This window comes from Aythya ferina (assembly GCF_964211825.1).
Source record: "Aythya ferina genome assembly, contig: HAP1_SCAFFOLD_450, whole genome shotgun sequence".
Classification (NCBI taxonomy): Eukaryota; Metazoa; Chordata; class Aves; order Anseriformes; family Anatidae; genus Aythya; species Aythya ferina.
The window spans coordinates 32,947-49,977 of record NW_028181130.1 but is presented as its reverse complement, the minus strand read 5'-3'; the positions used below and the strand labels follow the sequence as shown (position 1 = coordinate 49,977).

The 17,031-nt window shown below is 48.2% G+C and overlaps 4 long non-coding RNA genes across 4 annotated transcripts; all 4 read left to right on the top strand.

The window, feature by feature from the left end:
* Nucleotides 1-203: 203 nt before the first annotated feature.
* Nucleotides 204-3,538, top strand: LOC311429238. The gene is made up of 4 exons (XR_014688193.1): nt 204-276; nt 1,896-1,936; nt 2,207-2,260; nt 2,361-3,538. It is a non-coding gene; the product is annotated as an uncharacterized lncRNA (long non-coding RNA).
* A 591-nt stretch (nt 3,539-4,129) lies between these two features.
* Nucleotides 4,130-5,365, top strand: LOC311429240. Its single transcript, XR_014688195.1, has 4 exons — nt 4,130-4,242; nt 4,364-4,413; nt 4,799-4,892; nt 5,002-5,365. It is a non-coding gene; the product is annotated as an uncharacterized lncRNA (long non-coding RNA).
* A 484-nt stretch (nt 5,366-5,849) lies between these two features.
* LOC311429239 lies at nt 5,850-6,963 on the top strand. Its single transcript, XR_014688194.1, has 3 exons — nt 5,850-5,980; nt 6,175-6,213; nt 6,891-6,963. It is a non-coding gene; the product is annotated as an uncharacterized lncRNA (long non-coding RNA).
* Nucleotides 6,964-8,501: 1,538 nt separating this feature from the next.
* Nucleotides 8,502-12,543, top strand: LOC311429241. Its single transcript, XR_014688196.1, has 4 exons — nt 8,502-8,603; nt 10,136-10,209; nt 10,640-10,785; nt 11,854-12,543. It is a non-coding gene; the product is annotated as an uncharacterized lncRNA (long non-coding RNA).
* Nucleotides 12,544-17,031: the final 4,488 nt, after the last annotated feature.

The following is a 17,031-nucleotide window of genomic DNA, read 5'->3' as shown; positions in this document are numbered from 1 at the left end:
TCAAAGCTGAGGCATAAATACGGTAAATTTTGCTTCTAGAAACACCCCAGTTCTTTTGTCTGCACTCTGCATGCTGTAAACTAGGGATAGGCACAAAAAAAAACAAATAAATAAATAAATAAAAGAACACAGCTGCTGCTGCTCCTGCTCTCTTTCTTGTGGTTTGCCCCCTCCTCTTTCCCAGGTGATTGGGTTTGGGTGCTGGGCGGGGCCAAATGGTATAGGAGCCCCAGGCACGGCATCAGAGAGCTCCTTCTGCCCGGGCTGCTCTTTGGGGTCAGTGCTTTGTTGATGCTTCTGTTAGTTACATGCAGGGTTCTTTTGGTGGGTCAGGGTCTGGTACGATCTTTTAGAGGAAACCGATCTAGTAGTATGTGCATTTATTGCTTGAAGCTCTTTGGAGGTGATTAATTGTTATAGCACATTTATGGATAGGATGTCAATGTTATTTTGTGCGTTTGCTTTGTTGTTCTAGGTCCCTCGTGATTTTTGCAGGGTTACAGGGCAGATGCCACCAGATCTACCCCTTTCGTTGTTTTTGTTTTGTTTGATTTTTTTTTTTTTCTTGATTTTTCTTTTTCTTTTTTGGAAGGGGGTTTGGGATTTGAGCATCTCAATTTTGCGGGTTTGGGATTTGAGCGTCTTAATTTATTGGGTTAGGGGTTTTAGGCATAGGACTTCAGGGGTTTAGTGTGGTAAATAGTTTGGGTTAGGTCCGTAGGGGTTTCGAGGATGTTTAGGGATAGGGCTTGAGGCTTTTTTGTGTAAGGGCGGGAAGGGCTAGGGTTACAGTGAGCGCTGTTAAATGTAGTTCTCGAAAACTCGGCCTCTGATTGGCCGTGCTGGCTGTCCAGGGAATTCTGGTAGGTGTAGTTTTCCGGCACCAGGCTTCCGGTAGGCCGTGTTGACTGCCCGGAGCATGCCGGGAGATGTAGTTCTGGGACTCCGAACTTCCGGGAGGCCATGTTGGGTGCCCGGAGCATGCCGGGCAATGTAGTTCTGGGCCTCCGGACCTCCGGGAGGCCATGTTGAGCGCCCAGAGCATGCCTGGAAATGAAGTTCTCGGGAACCAGGGTTGGGCTTAGGGACTAGGGCTGGGGCTAGGGTTAGAGTTTAGGGTGAGGGTTGGGGTTAGGGTTAGGGCTAGTGAATGCTGGTTCTCTGTGTTTGCAGATGACGGTGAGCGTGTTTAAACTAATTCCAGTTGAAGAAGTTTCAGTTACTTGCTTGGTGCCGTTATCAGTTCAACATTAAAAGCTGCAGCAAAAGCAAAAGGGGATTTTTGCTTCTAGAAACACCACAGGTCTCTTGTCTGCTCTCTGAATGTTTTTGAGATAAAACAGATTTTAAAAAACAAAGGAAAGGAAAGGAAAGGAAAACAAAACAAAACACAGCTGCTCCTTTTGCTCTCTTCCTACTTTCATGTGCTTTGCCCCTCCCCTTTCCCAGGTGATTGGGTTTGGGTGCTGGGCGGGGCTAAATGCTATATGAGCCCCAGGCATGCCATCAGAGAGCTCCTTCTGCCTGGGCTGCTCTTTTGGGGACAGTGCTTTGTTTTTCCTTCTGTCCGTTGCAGGGTTGTTTAGGCAGGCTGGAGTCTATGGATTTCTGGATTTTAAGTGCTTGGAATTCACTTAGTAGAGGGATGTTTAGTAGGGGCTGCTGGCTCAGTTTGGGGCGCGGTTGTCACTGCAGTTATTTTCCTACAGCCAATAGAGTAAAATTCCAGTTTGCCTTTTAGAGGTGCTATAAGTGGGTAAAGAGAACAGATGGAAGCGTGTGCCACGTGGGGTAGGCAAGCGGCTGAGGTACAGGAGGGGATGAGAGCATGTGATTTTTTTTCTGGGGATGAAATGGACTCAATTTTGTTGGTGTATAATCTGTTCTGCTCCTAGATTTTTCTTTCAATGTGAAGAAAAGTTTGAGCTAATTCCAGGTAAGAAAGTTCCAGTTACTTGCTGGGTCGTATTGTCCTTTTAATATTCAAAGCTACAGCAAAAGCGTGGGGATTGTTGCTTCTAGAAACACCCCAGTTTTCTTGTCTGCACTCTGCATGCCGTTGAGCTAAAGCAGACTAAAAAATAAATAAATACAGGAAACACACACACAAAAAACAACAATAACAAAAACAACAACAACAAAAAAAACACACCATTGGGTGATGTGTTGTGAACGCAACGATCATTTAATCCCTTTGTTTTCCCAGGTGGTGTGGATGATACTGGTTGCACTGTTGGAGCTTGGATTTGGAGAGGAACAGGTGAGCATAGTTGTATGTTGCATCAGCAGTAGTCAGCGTTGTGGAGAAGGTGGGCATCATGACCGGCATGCTAGTGAATGCTGGTACTCTGTTTTTGCAGCTGATGATGAGCCTGGCAATTGACTAAGATGACGACCAGTGCCTGTGTATTTCTTGAGGCGGAGGGAATTTACCATGCAGCAACCTGAGAGCTAAGTTGGGGGGCACCTGGTATCTGCATATCTGGGGTGGCTAATGGGAGCTGGGAGCCAGAGCAGCGTGGAGCCAGCTGGCTGAAAATACTTGGTGCCGCTGCGAGGGTGGTTCAGGCTGGGTCACGTTCAGGCTGCTTGTGGCTGGGTCACCAGGCTAATAGAAGCAGCGGGATTATTTTGTAGCGTGAGTGCGTGCGCCAGGCAGGACAGTTTCCTTCTGTTCGTCTGTCCTGTAGTGTTGCTTCTGCAATGTCTGTTCTGTGCTTCTCGGGTCTTGATATCCTTCTAGCTTTTTACACTGGACAGACCAGACAGGCGACTTGGTAGCGGTGCTGAAGGGCCTCAGTGCTTGTTTTGTCATCGTGGCTCTGATCCGAGCACTTCTTGTCTTGCAGTCGCTGCTTGAAGTGCAGTTCTGTTTCAGGTCTCGTGCATCATATTCGGTTTGAGATCGCATCTGTTTCCATCCTCGCTCTTGTGGAAGTCATCTGGGCCGCATCAGGAGCTCTTGCTTGGGAATTGATTTCCTAAGCGTCGTCTTATGTGATTAAGGAGGTATTGGGGAGGCAAGGACAGTCCCCAGACAAGGACTGTATATCTCGAAACAAGACACCGGAACTCACGATAAGGAAGCGGCAGACGGACAGAGAAACAAATGTAAGGACTATAAATCTCAAAACTGGACGTTGGAATTCATTATAAAGACACAACAAAGGGAAGAATTAGCAACAGCCAGCTCTTGCGATTAAGAAACATGCCAACTCAGCGGATTCCTGACCAAAGGTGAAAAGTACAATGTGAGGAAGACTCGGGGTCTTCCTCCCAAAGACCCCTGCCCACGTCCCAAAGGCCCCTGCCCACAGTTCTTGGGAGGCTCTACTCAGGCGCAAGGTGCCAAAAGGCTAATTAGCATGAGAAGCGAGGGAAGGCGGGGGTAGGCAATGAATATGTATAGGCGCCGGTAGAATATTGATAGATTGATTGTATAAATTCAAGACTGCTTTCTGCTTTGGGTATGCACGATAGGTGGAGAGATCCCCCCGTGCATCCAGCGCTGCAATAAAGAATATACCGCTTAAAGGAATTTCGGCTTCGATCTTTGAATCATATGGGGTTTTCAGTCCCCATCCTTCTGGTCTCTTGTCTTGAAGGAAGGCTTTTTAGACCTCCATCACCCCAGTTCTGGCAGTGTCTTCCAGTCGCGTGTCGTGACATTTGAGTCTCTCCTTGGGTCTGGTGCAGAGCACCTGTTGTGACTTGCTGTTGCCATAGGGCTTCCCTCCGGGGGTCACTTGTTCTTGCGCCTTGTGTTGTGTGTTTTGTTTGTAGTGTTTGTGGCGTGGCTGTGTGTGTATGTGTTTGGTCTGGAGCTGTCCTGCCTGGCAGTTAGTGATGACAGCTAACGTGGCAGTGCATGGGTGTGCTAATACATTGTCCGGACTGTGTTGGCGAAGACATCTGGTCTGCCTCTGGGCACGTACTGAAGGGCAGCAGGCACAGTCATCTCTGTGGTGTTTGTCAGATGTGCGTGTGGGGGGGAAGAGTTGAGCTGCTTGTGAGCAGCTGCTCGCATAGTGCTTGAACGGTGTGCTTGAGGAGGAGGTCTGTGGAATCTTGAAAGCTTACAGATAAGGGGTTTTTGAAACTTTTATTTTTATTTCTCTCCTGTCCCCAGTAGAGCGTAAACCTTTGGAGGAACCTGTCACAGGAAAGAGCTCCTTCCGGAACTGTTCAGCGCTCCGTAGGCAGCTCGGTGACTGGCTTGGTCTACTTCTGAGGTGTGCTGAGGTATGGGGGCTGCTGTTTTGAAATGATAATATTGTAAACGGGGTCCCTTTGTGTTGTTGAGGGATGGGTGCTAATGCTGGCAGCTGAATGATTATCTTGTGACCGTTTTCATTTGTTAAAGCTGAAACACAGTGTACAACGCGGGACTTGACCGGAGCTGCTTTTGGCAAGGTGAGCGATGAACAGATGTAGCAGGTACTTTAGGGGTGCAGTTGTCACTGCAGTTACTTAACTGCACAAAGTACAGTAAAAATCCTGTTGATATTTCAGGGGTGTTGTAGCTGGCCTAAGAGAGCAGATGGAAGCATCTGCCTCGAGGGCAGGTGAGGGAGCAGAGGTTAGGGAGCAGATGAGAGTAACTGTCCCAGCTGTGCTGTGGCTTTGGATGCTGCTTCAGCCTATGCTTTTCTTTTTGTTTCACAGGTGTGTCGCACAGGCTCAGAGGGGCCAAGCTGCACTCTGAAGAGCAGCACGGGAAGGGCGGGCTGTTTGTGAGCTGGATTGGAGCAGAACTGCCAAGTAGCACGAGGTGACTGCGAAGGGTCTTGCTTTGCAGGTGCCATGGCAGGCTCTCCACAGAAGCGGTTGAGGATTTGAGAGGAGGTTGCAGATCATCGAGGAGCGACACGTGCAGGGACGGCTTGAAAACGGTATGGCTGCTTTCTCTTCTGTTTATCGGGTGTCCCAGGCGACGTGGGCTGTGATGTTAGCCTTTAGGATCGGAACAAAGCAGGTGCTGATGGCGGTCTTCTTCGGTAGGCAAAGAGGTGCCCGAAGCCCCCTCCTGTGCAGCCTGAGCACGCCTCGCTGAGGATGAAGCTTGCTTTCCAGCAGTTCTGGAAACTGTGTTGAGGCTGAAATGCTGCGTCTGTGTTCGGGTTGGGGTTGCACCTTGGTGAGTGTAGGGATGGGTTTTAAGTGGGTGCAGCGGAGGGCCCGGCCCCAGTGTCCTGTAGTGTGTTTTGACCCATCAGCATAGCCTTTTGGTTCTCAGATAGCCTGCTGAAGGAAGTGATTTTTGCTGCGAGTGGAACGGAATTGATTTTGTTGGCGTATAATCTGTTCTGCTCCTAGATTTTTCTTTCTGCGTAAATAAAAGTTTGAGCTAATTCGAGCTGAAAAAGCTTCAGTTACTTGCTTGGTTGTGTTGTCCTTTCAATATTCAAAGCTGCAGCGAAAGCATGGGGATTGTTGCTTCTAGAAACACCCCAGTTCTCCTGTCTGCCCTCTGCATGCTGTTGAGCTAAGCCTTATAAATAAGTAAATAAACCACAGCTGCTGCTCCTCCTCTTTCTACTTTCATGTGCTTTGCCCCTCCCCTTTCCCAGGTGATTGGGTTTGGGTGCTGGGTGGGACCAAAAGGTATATGAGCCCCAAGTATGCCGTCAGAGAGCTCCTTCTGCCTGGGCTGCTCTTTGGGGGTAAGTGCTTTGTTTTTCCTTCAGTCAGTTGCCGGGTTCTCTAGGCAGGCTGGAGTCTATGGATTTCTGGAATTCTAAGGGCTTGGAATTCACTTCATAGAGGGATATGTAGCAGAGGTTGCTGGCTCACTTTTTTTTTGGGATGGTGGGATACGCTCCTGTGTTTGATCTGTATTTTAATCTCTAGATGAATCAACCCACTTGTGTAACTCTCCAGAGGACTAAAACCAGCTTGATGACATGCTACAAGAGGCTTGACCGTGTTGGTGCAGTATTACCAAGAGACTGAGCAGGGTCACCTTTTTCATCTGCAAAGGGTATGTCTGCCATTACCCCTGCCGGGGCTGCTATGCATTCATGGCCTTGTGGCATTTGTGGACTTCAGTTTGTTTGTTTGTTTGTTTGTTTGTTTTATTTGTCTGGCTCTGGTCTCTGTGTTTGAGTCCTCTGCATGTGCCGCACTGTTTGCGTATCCATTGTGGATGTGACCTTCTCTCTTTGTTTCTTGTAGCTCAGGGCGTAGGCACGGAAGCTTGAACGAAGCATGAGGGTGAGTGGACAGCAGTGGGGGCCCCGAGTTGCTCGGTGGACTGTGTGAGTCTGCTTCAGCTGTCGGGCCGGCTTTGCAAGTGCCTTGCGACAGCAGAGTACGTCTCCTGCCACGTTTCTGACACGTGCCAGACGTCAGCGGTTCCAGGGTTCCAGTTCCTGAAATGCTGGAGATGCTCGGAGCACGAGAGGAGCTGGGGCGGCTTCGGGGGGCTGGGGGAGAGGGGACAGGGGAGAGGGGGGCGGCTGCGGCGGCGGGGGGGGGCAGAGAGGGCAGCAGGAGGAGGTGCCGTTGCGTGCGCGTGGCCGACGCCCCTCTGGATTGGCTGGAGTGCTCCGTCCCGAGGCATGCTGGGAGCTGTAGTTCTGCGCTGCCGGGCGGCCACGTGGGCTCCGGGCTGCGCGGCCGGGCCGGGGCCGGGCCGGGGCCGGGCCGTGCGCGCCGGGAGGCGCAGGTTGCCGCTGGCGGCGAGCGCGGTTGCCGGCGGTGAGGCGAGCGAGAGCCTCCGGGGGTGCCTCCTCGGAGCGTCGGGCCGGGAGGGGCGGGGGGTGTTGAGGCCGGGCGCGGGTCCTCGCTGCGCTTGATCGTTGGGCTGCGCCGCGCCGCGCCCCGGAGGCTTTCCTCTCCCTGCGTCCTGACAGCCGGCTCTCTCCTTGTGCTGCGGTTCACCGGGGCAGAAGCAGCTCCCCGCCGCTAGGACCCCTGCGGGGTTTGTTGCCGAGCGAAGGTGGCGCACCGGGTAAAGCGAGGAAAGCCGCAGCTGGCGTGCTGCGGTCGCAGGGTTCTCAGGAGAGAGAGCAGCCCGTCCGTCCCGACTGCCCAGGTAAGTCGCAGCGACCTCGGGGTGGAATCAAGGCGTGCTCGTAAGCTTCCTGCAGCCCCGGCTCCAAGGCTTCGTTGAATTTGCGGAAGCGCGAGCTGCTCGGCGCTGGGAAGCGCAAAGGGAAGGAAGGCACGTAGTGCCTGCCGAGTCGTAGTAGCCTCTTAGACCTAGAATGAACTGGCCTGTCAGGCTCTGTCTGTTGCTCAGTCTTTGGTACGAGAGGCTAAACTTTGTCCCGCCTCAGCTTTCGGAGTTGTCCTAGGAATAGACCGGTGCTTGCGGGGCTTTCCAGGACGCTGGTTGCGGTCAGTGAGGACAGACGTGAGAGGCAATTTCTGTCTGTCTGTCTGTCTGTCTCTTGGTTATGTCCCAAGAGTTTTGCTTGAACTGTGTGCAATAAAGGAGGCCTTGGGCCTGTACTGAGCAGCGAGAGAGAGCAAAACTCTGCGTAAGCACTGGCCGTGGCAACGTTGCTTGGGAGTTGAGCGGCTGGGGGTCTTTCCAGAGGTGGGGGGTCTTCCCAGCGGAACTCGGTACGCAGGCAGAAACGTGACCTTCGAGGTCTTTGTTTGTCTTGCGCTGCAGCTGTGGTATTTGCCCCATAACTGTATGGAGTTGCTGAATTCTAGAGGGGATGATGATAGAGACGTCCCTGGTTCAGCCTTTTTTTGCCGCAGTCCTTGCAGAAGTTGTGGAAAAATGAGTAGTATCCTTCTCTTTAAGTTCACCTTTTAAAGAGTTCGTCCTGCAGACTCCTGTCTCCGTGGTTTAGGTACGTGATTTGTGTGAAACAGAGCCAGGCTTTCCTGTTAACGAGTGCCCTGATTGAAATTCCCTGTTGTTGGAGAACAAGAACCATCAGTGGTGCTTGGCAGTTTAAAACCTCTTGGCTTACGCAAAGGCTAACTTGCCAAAGCGAATGGGAAGTAGCCTAAAGTTCAGTAAATGCGCTGAATAGAAAAGGCCGTCTTCTTGACGGGAAAAGAGCTTTGCAGAACGTGAGCTTTGTTTCCCGTAGGGCTCCCTGCTTGCCCACCTGTTCAGCGATTACTGCAGGCTTTGACTGGTCCCCTCAGGCCCAATATCGCACACGTGCTGTGCTGCAGACGGTGCCTTAGCTTCCTTGCCGTCTCGTGCTGCGTTACTTGTACCTGCGGAAAACTTACTTCAGTGTCACAGAAACCCCGTGGGAAGCGTTCCCGACTCACGCCGGTAGGACCATCCCGTCGCGGCTGGTAAAATCCAGGAGCAGGACGATGCTTGGAAGAACGTCACCTATGGAGGAGAAGACAACAGTCTCCTTCCTGTTAGGCAACAGGTTTCCAAGACTGGTTTCCCCACCCCCCTGTGCGTTTTGAAGGAGGCAGTCCCTAAGCTGATGCAATCCAACTATCCAACTGCATCTAAGATGCTGGTTGTTACTTCCATAAGCTATAAAGGAACTTAATGTGTTCTGTGTTTTTAGGTCGAGGCTCGTGTGCGTGAGTTTGGCTTGTCGCGATGGCCGGTGTAGATGATCGCTCACGTGCCCCAAAGCTCCTTGTGCTGATGCTGGATCTGCCCCACGGTAAAGGACCGCATGCTGTGTGTTCAGCTTTTCTTCCTTACCGTGTCGTCCGTATGTACGTATGTATTTACTTCTCTGAAGGAAAGGGTGGATTTTTCGTGGGTCCCTCTGTGCGCGTCTCGAACCAGGCTGCAGTAAATACGCGTAAGCGAGTAGGCTGCTGCAGCGCGTCCTGGACAGTATCAGGGTGCTACTCTGCTAGCAGTGGAGAGCTGGGTGAAGGTGCCCAGGGTAAGGGCTTGTTCTGCCTCAAGTTGAACAGAAAGTTTCAGGAGTTGAGCATCCCAGGGGATGTTTGTAGGACTGCTGTTAGACGATAAAGGTTCGGATGGCTGTCGACGAAGGGGATTTTGTTGGTTCTTTTTCGATAGCTGTTCCTGCCAAAGATCGCGTCGGTCACAAAAGGTAGTAGTAACCTTGCGGTTTCTATGTTCTGTAGCGTTTGTACTAAAATACACTGGCAGATGAATAAATGAGCAGGTACAAATACACGTGACTCTGTAGCTGAGACTAAATAACGTGCAGTTTCTTCTGTGTTTTATCTTTCAAAGCACGTTGTTGCTGAGCGCCTGAGCTTTTTGCTCGCATTACCGAGGAAAGGAATGGCAGTGCTTCTTCCCCCCTCATCTCTCTTTTTTTTTTTTTTTTTTTTTTTTCCCCCCTCTCCTCTTCTTCCTCGATGACAGGGTACTCAATGTTTTCCTCGGATGTCCACGTGAAAAACGAAATAAATAAATAAATGCTGATGGTGAAGACACTGACAGAATTGGGTGACATTTTCAAGGTAGAGGAGGGGCGAAGAATGTGGAAATTCCTGGTACATTAGTGGTGCTCTGTTAACAAAACTGACGTATACGCCACTTGCTGTTCCTAGTTTTTTGGTTTGGTTTTCCTTTCAGTAGTCTCCCCGAAGGCTTTTGCGGACACACGGTGTATCTTTTCTGTTCTTTTCAGTATTCTGAAAAGTATTCAGTATTTCTTTTTCAGTATTCGTTTGTCAGGAAAGACGACCGTGCAATCCGAGGGCTGTGGACAACCATCTACCAGGTGGTTGTTGCAGCCTCCATCGGTCATGTTATTTGTGCTTTTAGCTCGCCCTCTCCTATATCTTGAGTTGAATTTCTTTTTTTTTTTTTTTTTGGCAACGCTATGTTTGCAGTGATAGCATTGCTGCCGAGGTATTTTTGACTAAAAATGATCTTAACTGTAGTAGTGAATTCACAGAGTGTGGCTTTGTGTAACGACTCCCGCGATCACAACTTTTTTTTTTTTCCTTTGTCACAGATAGGAGGAAAGCTCTTTCCGGAGAGATGGAAAGAAAGTTGTTTCAGAATACGTTCAGAATGTCTGAAGTTGTTTTGGAATTTTTTTTGTTTTGTTTTGTTTTTTAGTAGTTAACGGTAGTACAGCCCACAGAGCAATTTCTTTGTGCGTGAGAACTCGCGGGTTAACTGAAAGTTACTTGTTTTATTATAAAACTAGGATTTGAAGCCACGGGCATTCAGAAATGCATATGATATGTCTTGTCACAGTCTTCTAGATCAGCTAACCGGAATGAGAACCAATCTTCTGAAAACACACAGGGATATCGTGGGGCAGGATGAAGGTAAATGGACACAATTATTTATTAATATTCTGGTACAGCTATTTAATTCACCTAAGTAGTGTTTCTGTCCTCGGTGTGGGAGAGGAAGTAGACTTTGCATCGTTTCTTGGGTCAGTCGTTCTTCCCTAGATTCCGAAGGAGAAGAATGAAATTTCTGCCTTCTGTCACAAAACATGTTGTGCGTGTTTGGAATTTGAAAATTCAGTTTCATGGGTGAGCTTTCCTGTGCAACAGGATGCAGTAGATGTTCTTATAGTGATGGTGAAAGGAAAGAGGGGCTTTATTTGCCTTTTGCTTTTCCTTTGTTTTGTAGAGGGAGGAAATAGTGATTTCTAGATCTTAAATGCTAACGCTGGAAATGGAAGCATGCGAGGCTTGTATTTCCTTAGTCTTAAGGTAGACTAAATTTAGATACCTTGTTCTGCTGCAGACTGCCTTCACGGCGTTCCTGTTGCTCAAAGGGGAAATCATCAGGAGTAGTTGAAAATGATGCCTTCACCCCTTCGGGAGATTGATCCAGATCAACCAAAAAGGCTTCTTCATACACTTGGCAGTCTGTTCAAACAGGATGAGAAGGTAGGAGAAGTCTTGCTATCTGCTGTATCATTATTTGAAAAGTAACTGAATTGTAACACGGAGGCAAATACTCTGGTAGTGAATTGACGAAGCAATTGTTTTTTACTTATATTAAAAAAAAAAAAAAAAAAGTCTTTTCAGGGTACGATGATAGATGAAGCAGATAAATTTGTTGCTGGGCCTCAGAATAAGATCAAGCGTCCTGGAGAGCCCAATACTCCAGCATCACTAAAGAGAGAAGGCGTAGCACGTCGCCGCTATTGCGACGGCCACAGTCACTGTTGTGACAAACCATGTTGGTGGGAAAGGGCCACCCTGTGCTGCTGGATCTCCGTCACCATATCTGAACCTCAAAGGCATGCCAACAAATAAAGGTGTGTTGGAGTTGTTGTAGTACAGGAACTTGTGTGGTCATAAATGGACATAGTGTGCAGGGAAAAAAAAAAAAGGTCTCCGTGCTTTCTGTGTTAATTCAAAAGGACACGTAAGTTTTAGAGTTAATTGGGACTGAATTTCTTTGGTCGGCTTAGACAAACAGGCTGTTGCTATAGGTAATGAAGTCCTGAATGAGCAATAATTTGGAACTGTTTCTAAAAAGTGCTGAAACCTTTCACCACGATGGTTTGGCGGTAGCAAGGATTTCATTTCAGCTTTTAATTCTCATTTGTGTATTCTATAGTGGGGAAGGGAGAAGTGGGGAAGGAAAGTGTGTAAAAAAAAAAAAATAAATTTAAATTTCTCACAAATAGTAATTTACCCACCTGTTGCAGCAGAGTCGAAAGAAAAATTTGCTGGAACTGGGGGAAGGAGGGGAAACTTTAGTTTGCTTTAGTCACTGAAACGGGAATACAGCAAATAACTTCACGACAGTCGTATGAGACGGTTGCAGCCCAAAAGGAGGTATTCCTGTGGTTGCGTCAAAGGGTGAATAAAACTACTGAAGTGATCTGACAGTGCTGAGTAACTCTCTCCACAGTACTTTCAACAAGAAGGGATGCAGAATAATGTCCTTCTGTGTTTTTTGATCCTGCAGTTATATGCACTACTAAGCTCCTTCTTAATTTTCAGACACTGGTATCAGTACTGTCCAAGATGGTAATGGAGAGAAGAAAGCAGAAAACTGTCAGTTGCTGGAAGAGCAAATTGATGGCTTGTCTGTGCAAATGGCTTCTTCGGTTCCAGCTGTTAAGGGAGAGGATGAAATGTCACCTGGTGACTTAGACTCTCTACATGATGAGTTCAATTGCTTAAATGATGCAAAGATGGCTTGGATCGTAAACCTGGTACCAATGCACTTGTTCGAGGGCCTCTAAATTACAGCGTGGCTGGAGATGACCAAAAACGAGTGATGGAGTCTACTTCTGAATCTGTGCCAAATTGATTTAAAATAACACCTACAATGTTGGAGGGAAGCGATGCTGGTATTAAAATCAGAGTGGTGAAAGAGGTTTGCAAACGTGGAAGAAGTAAGTTCTTTATTAGTGTATTAAAAATAGGCTAGGGGTACAGAAGACTTTTTCTTGAAATGAGGATCTATTTTGAAAATAAACCCTCAGATTTGGAATGATTTTTGATTACTCGTGTACAAGTAGTGGAAGAACAAGAAAGTAAGTACATGTATTCACAGTCCAACTTTATATCCTCACCGTCCTTACTGCAGCACTCTTAAGCAGGCTTAGTCACAGCACCATTCGTGTTTTCATAGTTGGTTCAGAGAAGAAAGCACAGAAACCAATGAAAAAATACTGTTGTTTCACATCTAAGGTGTCCGGTTCATTCTTTTGCGCTACTTTTTTTTTTTTTTTTGTTAAACTTTATACGAGACAATCGTGCTCATGCTCCACATAGATCGGTCATCTTGTAAAGAGTAGTTATCTTAAACCTCTGCTTTCAAAAATGACAGCTCTAGGTTGAAACATGGCTCGGTATCCCTTTGTTTCTATTAACTGCTGATCATGGCAGCGTGTTCGTGGAGATACAAGGCTTCTCTGCTGATTAAACCTAGTCTGCATTTTCCAAGGGCAGGTGTTTCTAGATACTGCTCTTTTAAGAGAACAAAATTCAGCGTTACATTTGAATATCAGCTAATCGATATCACTTCAAATTATTGGTATGCTGGCTTTTTTTTTCTTACGTGCATTACTGTATGCAGAAATGGGAAACTCTAGGCTTTGTTGTTTTTCCTTTGGCTGTTGAGATTTACTGAAAATGCATTTACAAGATCTGTTTCTAATATCTGTTTGGATCTCTTCTTTAAGATCGTGAAAAAAATCTTCTCTCTTCTTGAGGAGGTACGTACAAGGACGGATGGAAACTCAGAAGTATTTCATTGAATTTGCTATAAGGGAAGGAGCAAGGTTTGTATAGATACGAATGATTCGGAGTTAAACGCTAACGTTGTTCATGATAGCAAATCTCAGTCTTTTCCAAAACAAGTGTTTTGTTTTGACATACCTAAATTATTACAGTTTCAGCGGTCAAACTGCCGTTGTATTTTCTGAAGTAAATGGTCGTTACCTAGAGCTGAAGTGTGAAATAGAAAGATACGGGTGGTTATGGAAGAAAGACCCAGAATTTGCGTGGGTTGGGGAAAGATGGCTGTATCAAATTAAATTTGCCATTCTGATGTCAGAAATGAGGGAAGCTCTTCCATGCTGGAAACAGAGAGCCTCCGCTAATACTGTTTGTCGTGGCCAAATAATACTGAGTTATTTAACTGCTGTTTTTGGAAGAAGAAATGAAATTACTTCCCTAGGTTTAAAAATCGTGTCTTAATACAGCACTTAGAGAGAACGCTAGAGGAGCTAGAGTTCAACAGCCTACCCAACAGAGTTAATCAGGTGAACGGTAGATAATAGTGTACCAGCCAGAGGAATACGGACCGGGAATGAGTTTGCTGTGCCGCAGAAGAGTGGAAGAGGACGTAGCTGTTGCCCTCGCCATCCTGGCGGTCAAGTGATCTTACTGTCAGAGTCCGAGAAGAAGCAGCAGAGCTTTAACTTTACGAACCTCTATCGGCAGAAGCTGGGCTGTAACCTTAAGGACGTGCTATGAAAGGTGTGGCTTTTTTCCTGTGGAGGGTGCTCTTTGCTCAACAGGCTGAAAAAAATAACCATTGCTGCCCCTCCTGCAGGTGGTGAGAATTTACTCACTTGAATACTGTCATTAGCCGTTTTACGTGCAATAGGCAGTGGATCGCACTAAAATGGGGCACTGTCAAATGCACACAGTGTCTGCATTGTGGAGAGATCCCATCTGTTGTGTCCCCCCCCCCCCCCCCCCCAATAAAAAACCAACCAACCAAACAAAACTCCCAGAAACACCTGCACTGGTAATATTGCATGTTGCCAGCACAGAGACGAGGGCCTTGTTCCCGAGAACTGCTAGCCATGCCTTTAAACTTGAGATTCAGCGTAGATCGAGAGTAAAGAAACTGCTGTTGTGTTAATGAAAGCTAAAGACAGCCCTGTGACTGTTACCACTTGGTGGTTACTAAACAATCTACCTCAGACTCTCTTCTGTTTTTATCTGCAGACATTATGAAAGCGCACCTGAGGCTTCCCAGGTCCCTGACTTCAGTTCTCTTTCATCCCGTGAGGAGGACGGAGATTCTTCAGGTGGCCTTGCCTTGGCACACGCTGTGCTTTGGAAGCACTAAAAAGAAATGCTTTTAAAAGTGTGCATTTATTTTAATGTTCATACAAAAGAGATTGGTTTTGAACAGTGTTGTTACCGGATCACTAATTTGATATTTTAACTGTATGCATTTTTTTGAACATAGGTGTGTGTGTGTGTGTGTGTGTGTGTGTGTATATGTGTGTGTGTATATATATATATATATATATATAAAAAAAAAAAAAATAAACCGTTTTATTAATTCTCGTTAAGTGCTGATCTGAGGAGTCTGTAATGGGCAGCGCTGAATTCCTCAAATTGTCTGTCACCAACAGACCGCTAATATTTTTTGTGAAACCAGTCTGCATATCCTGAAACCCCACTTCTGGTAATAGCTGCGGAATGTGTTTGTTACTTACCTCCCGGTAGCACGTACCCTGGAGCACCTGCCTCATCAGTCAGCTCAGCCTGTACAGGGTGTACATTTTTGCTCCAAGGCTAAAGTGTTAAAGACACCAAGTTCCAGCTTACCAAATCCTTGGTTACCCGAGTTAATATCCTCCCTTCCGTTCCTCTTACTCTTTTGTTCAAAGGTAATGTTGTGAATCACAGAAAATGCAACGAAGACTGGAGCACCTGCACGTAATTAATATTTTCCTTTTAAACGGTAATATGCCAGTAGTAAGTGGCTCTTCAGATAATTTTATTTTCGGTTGTTCTCATTTAAAAACAGTCTCCTGCTCCTTTAACAGCTTTCTTTTAAAAGACAGGTTGAAGTTGTGCTGGCGTTAAGAAGCTCTTCACAAGGTACTGGGGCTGTCCTGAGGATTCCACTTGACCAGCCAGCAGAAGAGGCAGGGAAACATACTTACATTGATGGCCTGAACTTCTCTTCCTATTACTCTTTTTAGTACTAGCCAGCGTGTGTGAGACATCTTTTCCTTCTCCTGTGAAGCAGTGGGCTGGTCTTTCTGGAAGAGGTTGTTTGACCATTGGAATTACACCAGTGAGATTCAAGAAGGAAATAAAATCCAAAAGCAGCAGCGTATCTTTATTACTACGTTAAGTGAGAAAGTGACACTTGGAACGAACTCGTTATAAACAATTCTGAACTCTTTTCTTAGCGGGAACGTACTTGAAAAAAAAAACAAACGAACCACAGGAGTACCTTGGAATACATAGGGCGATTCATCCCTTCAGGATCATTACACGGCAGCTGTATGTCACCACAATACACCTCTTTTGCTTAATGGTGGACTTCTCAGAGGGAATTTACTTGGGTCAGGTATACTGTGTGTATGTGGTTTTATGCACGTAGAACTGCCTGTACTACACTATCTTTTAAATAGGTGGTGGTAAGAGGAGACAGCTTTCTTCTAGTAGATTCTTCCTTAAGTTTCTTTAGTGATTCCGGGGGCGCTCACTTGACCGTGATGTGCCTGACCTGGTTAGCATCTAAACCTCCTCCTCTGATGTGGTACAGCTGTCTGCTAAATTAGTTACAGAAAGATGGTGACTTTAACTCAGACAGTTCTCTCTTACCTCGCTATTGTTTTATCTGGATAATTTGAATTTGGATTAGAGCAGCGGAGGGAAAAGATGCCTTACACTGAAACGGACGCGAGTCTGTGAGAAGAAAGCCAGGCGTCCTTGGAGACTGTGCCAATGAAAAGGGGAAGAAAAATGAGTGGAATAAATCTGAGTGCACATAGTCCTGCATCCCGAAGGGAGCACAGAAGGAAGGTTGCTTGCTTAGAAGAGCAGTGGATGCTTCGTGCCCGCCTTAAAGAGAATATTAACAGAGAGAATTCTTTGTAAGACAAGCTGCCCCGCAGGGTGTGGGTAGCAAATACGTTGGAAAAAATACAGCCACAAGCTCCGAATGGCACAGTAGGCGAGCTGTGATCCGCCCGACAAGGCCTCCCGCGGGCGCCCTCTGCCGCCACCTGCTGGTGGAAAACGAGTACTGCAGGCGGCCGAGGGGCGCGCATGCGCGGTGGCACCGGCGGGCGCCCTCTGCCGCCACCTGCTGCTGTTACTCGGGTACTGCAGGCGGCCGAGGGGCGCGCATAGCGCGGTGACTCCCGCGGGCGCCCTCTGCCGCCACCTGCTGGTGGAAAACGAGTACTGCAGGCAGCCGGGGGGCGCCCTCTGCCGCCACCTGCTGGTGGGAAGCGAGTACTGCAGGCTGCCGGGCGCCACGAATGCCGCATGACGCCCGTGGGCACCCTCTGCCGCCATCTGCTGGTGGAAAACGAGTACTGCAGGCGGCCGGGGGGCGCGCAACGCGCGGTGACGCCCGCGGGCGCCCTCTGCCGCCACCTGCTGGTGGGAAGCAAGTACTGCAGGCGGCCGGGGGACGCGCATGCGCCGTGGGGTCCGGTGGCGCCCTCTGCCGCCACCTGCTGGTGGAAAACGAATACTGCAGGCGGCCGGGGGAGGCGCATGCGCGTTGGCACCCGCGGGCGCCCTCTGCCGCCACCTGCTGGTGGGAAAGGGGTACTGCAGGCGGCCGGGGGGCGCGCATGCGCGGTGACGCCCGCGTGCGCCCTCTACCGCCACCTGCTGGTGGGAAGCGAGTACTGCAGGCGGCCGGGGGGCGCGCATGCGCGGAGACGCCCGCGGGCGCCC